The sequence below is a fragment of the Momordica charantia genome, assembly GCF_013281855.1.
Source record: "Momordica charantia cultivar OHB3-1 chromosome 10 unlocalized genomic scaffold, Mcharantia_2.0 BLBB01000010.1, whole genome shotgun sequence".
In the NCBI taxonomy this organism is placed as follows: domain Eukaryota; kingdom Viridiplantae; phylum Streptophyta; class Magnoliopsida; order Cucurbitales; family Cucurbitaceae; genus Momordica; species Momordica charantia.
In genome coordinates this window covers 22,706,755-22,711,605 of record NW_028275158.1, presented here as the reverse complement: position 1 = coordinate 22,711,605, position 4,851 = coordinate 22,706,755, and the positions used below count along the sequence as shown (strand labels likewise).

General features: G+C 28.5%; 1 long non-coding RNA gene across 1 annotated transcript; it reads left to right on the top strand.

Moving 5' to 3' along the window:
* The first annotated feature begins 360 nt into the window (after window positions 1-360).
* LOC111014771 (uncharacterized) lies at window positions 361-4,261 on the top strand. The gene is made up of 3 exons (XR_002601943.2): window positions 361-541; window positions 701-3,307; window positions 3,955-4,261. It is a non-coding gene; the product is annotated as an uncharacterized LOC111014771 (long non-coding RNA).
* Window positions 4,262-4,851: the final 590 nt, after the last annotated feature.

Below are 4,851 nucleotides of genomic sequence, written 5' to 3'. Positions count from 1 at the left end.
CCAAGATCTAGACTCAAGCGACATCAAGGGCTTTTGGTATTAAACTTATTAGAAGATTCAAACTCGAAATCTTTAAATCAATATGACTAAGAGACCTAAGGGCCTTTAACCATTATAGGTGGTTCATTGGTCCAAAGGGGCTAAGGTTGAGTAAGAGGGAATGAGTTGTTTTGATATTTTTTTGACGTGTAACATCTAGAAAGTGGTTTCACTGGAAAAGTCAAAATCATCCAAAACTGTCGAAAACTCCAAACAATTTCACTTATTTAAAAAACGGAAACAGCTCTCCAAAATCAAAGATGCTGAAGAGGTGTAGATGATATAAAAATATATAAATTACTTTGTCCATAACGAAAACTTGGAATAATCGCCGGCCGGTTCCAAGTTTCCGAAAGATCGTCTGTCAAATTTGGCACAATTTTGAAGCTCGCAAATGGCTATAAAATGGCACATCCAAGCCAATAATATCCAAACTCAAATCAAAATTAGTCTGCAAGTCCATACCAAAACCCAGCCTTCAACATGTCTGAGTGTCCTCCAGGTATTTATCTTCATCCCGGCTTCCAAGTCGCATTGCTTTCCTGTGATTCGTAAACGTTTTCCATGTTTCATGTATTTATTGCCATGACTAAGTTTAATTGGATTATATTGTAGGGGATTTTTATTAGCAATTTTAACAACGAAATCTATTTTTAAATAGGAAAAGCTGATTGGCAAGAACTTGGTTTTACACACTTTGCTGCTACTGCCATCGTAGAAAATGAGAATCCTAATGCCAAAGCTCACCAGAATTTTAAATTTCGATTGTAACCGAGTTTTGGTTGATGTCAATTTTGAAGATAAGGTTGTTAAAATTCCTAGGGTCGGTTAAAGATTACATAAGAAAATTGACCAATTTGACCTAAAAAATGTTTAGGTTTTGTTCAAATGACCTGAAATGGGAGAACTCATTTTTCTTATCCATGGGATTATTTAGGGTTCGTTTGATAACCATTTTAATTTTTTGTTTTTTGTTTTTTTTTTTAAATTTTTGATTTTTGATTTTCTGTTTTTAAAAAACAAAAATCATATATGTTGTTAAGCATTTTTTGTTTTTTGTTTTTAAAAAACAGAAAACCAAAACATGTTTGGTAACCATTTTTAGTTTTTTGTTTTTAAAAAGTTATAAAATTTAAAATAAAAACTTTATATAGAGTAGAGATGACAATGGTGTGGGTGCGAGTGAGAATGCTCTCCCTATTCTCGTGCTCGTGAAAATTTTTAGTCTCCGTTTCCACGTTCTTGGGTCCGAGAGATGTTCTCGAGAAAATTATCGGTTTTATAATTGTTTTTAATTATTTTTAGAATTTAAATATAAAAAAGTGTAATAAATACATATTAATTATTTAAAAAATGAAATCGGGGACAAAGGACGGGGACGGAGAGGTGTAAATAAACTTTGGAAGATAAATTTTAGAGAGATAAATAAAATGATTTTGAAAAAAAAATAGTTAAAAAAAAGTTACCGTAAAAGAAAATTGAACGAGAAAATAAAATATAGTTTTTCACAAGAAAAAATAGATTACGAACAGAAAGAAAAGTTATAAAAGATGAAATTTTAGAGAGAAAAAATTTAAGAAAAATATTAAATTTTTAGAGAGAGAAATTTAGAAATAAAAAAGTTTTAGAGCGAGAAATAATTTTTTAGAGATAAATATGAGAAAGAAAAAAAAAATATTAGAAGAAAAAAAATCAGATTTTGAAAAGCAAAAGCTTACTTTTTGAAAATTATTTTTTTTTTCTTTTTGGAAATTTACATGAAATTTCAAAATACTCGTTTGAAAAACAAAAACACAGAAAATTGAATTGATTATCAAAAATCCTATTTTTGGAAAATTAAAAAACCAAAAACTAAAAATAAAAAACAAAATGATTTTCAAACCGCGCGAATGGGATTTCTCAAATTCCTCGGAAATCTGAATCTGAAAGTGAAATGTTAGTATGCTTTTGGTTTTCACTTCTTATCTCAAAGTATTTCCATTGGTTGTAGTTGTTCAATTTTTGGTTCTCTGGCGATAAAATGGGTTGTATTTTGGATATTTGTTGTTGGGTAGGGTTTGAGCTTTCACTTCTTATCTCAAATATTTTCATTGACGGTATGAAAACTCGAGCAAATAGGCTCCAACAATAAACTCGGACAAGTTCAGTTTGTAAATATCCGAAATTCATAAATCTTACTCGAGATTCATGCAAACTCGTTAGGGATTCAGTCGAAACTCGCCTAAGATTCATATAAAACTCAAACGAATTTATTATGAAATTTGTCCGGAACCTTTAGTTAACGGACAAGTTTCTATGATCTGGGATGAGTTTCGAATGAAGTTAAATGATGTAATATATATTACATGTCATCATTGTAAAATAAATATTGCTTGTCTTTTTTGCTTGGTATGTGTTCCACCCTCTCTAAGGGGGTGGGTGTGGGTTCAATTTTCGTCTATTCCCAAAATTCTAATTTTATGTATCGGGACATTAAGACACCTATTTTTTACCGGAGAGGATCAAGATATTAAATTTCCCTATCGACATTTCGATGAGTTCAACATTAACACGAAAGGTAAATTGATATTTTTATAGTCTAACAAAAAATCAATAAAATGTAAAAATATCACTAATATAAACAAAATTAATATTAATCATTTTAAATTTATTTAGAAAGAGTTAAATGCTAATTTGTTAATTTAAATATTTCGTCGTAAGTATACGACTTACAAAAATATGCATCAATATCGAAGACATTCAATGAAATTAAAACATCTACATACATTCGACATCAACATTATTTAAAAATTTTCATATAATATAAACTTGATAAATATTGTCACATCCACTTAAAATTTCTCAATTATCATGTAATTCTTTCATTAGTCATCAATTTAACTCATAGACTATCTAGAACCAAAATTCAAGGACCAAAGTACCTAATTTTAAAATTTTAAAAATCAAATAGATACTAAATTCAAACTTCAATAGTCGGTCTTTATTTTTTAATAAATGGCCGCAAAAGCAGCTCCCCAAAATATCAACTTGCATCTCCATTTTATGATAAACTTGACCATTTAGAGCCTAATTAATTTGAAAAAAAAAAGAAAGTTGATTGAAAAATTAAATTTGAGGGTTGGTTGGAAGTTTTAAAATTAATTTTGAGCTTCATAAAATGGCTATAAATGCCACACCCATTACCAATCAAAACCAAACCAAAAGGACAAAGAAGAGAGAGCAAGTAATTTTCATAGCAAACAAGGTTTCAAGATGGAGTTCCCACATGGTATATGCTCAATTCTATCACTTTGTTTTAGTTTATTAAATATTGCTTTTTAAATAGTTATTATTATTATTTTTACTTTTAAAATACTTTCGAAAAATCAAAGTTGAATGATTCGTAAAGGTTAAGGTTAGTTGTACTAATAAAACTACAAATATTAACATAAAAATTAGAAAATAATTATCGAACAATTTTTGTTTCTATCTTTTTTTTTTTTAAGAAATTAAGCAAGATAAATGATTACTCAATATATTCTTGTTTCTAGTCCTTAAAAAAATTAGAAACAAGGAATAAGAAAGGAGAAAGTTATCAAACAAGTCCTAAGTTTTCTCTATCGTACTAATTTAATGTATTTGAAAAGATACTTTTAATGAATTAAAAGAAATTTTTACCATTTTAAAATTATACCAAATTCATTACTAATGAGTTGTAATATGTATTTGACAGCCTATCAATTTAGAAAAAGGAAAAAAGTTTCTTAATTTTCTAGTGTAGACTATCATAGGGGAATTTATTGATTTCTTGTTTTTCATCTTATATTAGAGTTCTGTTTAAGAATGTATTTATGATGAATTTGTGTTAAGAAATATTTCGTGAATACGTTTAATTAGATCCTAGGTAATGTATGAATATTTTTCAAAATTAAATAGGAAAAATGCAATGGCCAGAACTTGTCGCTACCAAATTCTCTGTAGCTGCTTCGATCATAGAAAAAGAGAATCCTAATGTGAAAGCAGAAAAGATCCTAGCAGGGAGTCCAAGAATTTTAAATATAAACCCGGGACGAGTTTGGGTGGATGTGAATATTGAAGATACGGTGGTTGAAATTCCTAAAGTCGGTTAGAGAATTGCATCACTTTATATGTACAAGTTATATGTTTGTATAATGTATATGCATACATATAATTGCACTTAAATTAATAATAAGGTAGTATATCTACCAACTATTTAAATCAATTGCTCCAATACTATCTAGTGTTTCATTTTTTATTCAGTCAGCAATAGCATATTTTCTGGTATTCTTCCACAAATTGCTTTTATTTTAAAAAATTAAGTTTAAACAATTTTTTTATTAGAAAAATTTTAATTTAGTGGAATCCACCAAAAAAGGGAAAAAAGGTTTCCTTTTATGTTCTGTATACAATCCTCGATTCAAACAACTAATTGCAAATAATATTTCAAATATAAATATAGCAGTGATTATATAATTATAGTTAATTTTGAATGCTCTGATTGACTCTGGATCTCCAATTCTTATAAATCGTTGTGAATGTCACCTAATGTTCCAAATGAGAGATGACTATCTCTGTTTATAGAATTTATGGGTCTTATATGAGCTACGAACTTAATGGGTTTGAGCTCAATCTCCGTATAAGTTGATCCAATTAACTAATGTCATGACGGCCATAAGAAAGACGTCTAGCATTAATTTGATTTTTTTATTTAAAATTAGTCCTTAATATAATTTTAAATGGTGACCAATACCTTGAAGTTTTTGGCCCAACCCCCTTTTGATTTTTGTAGTTCAACTCTAACGGTTCTTTAGC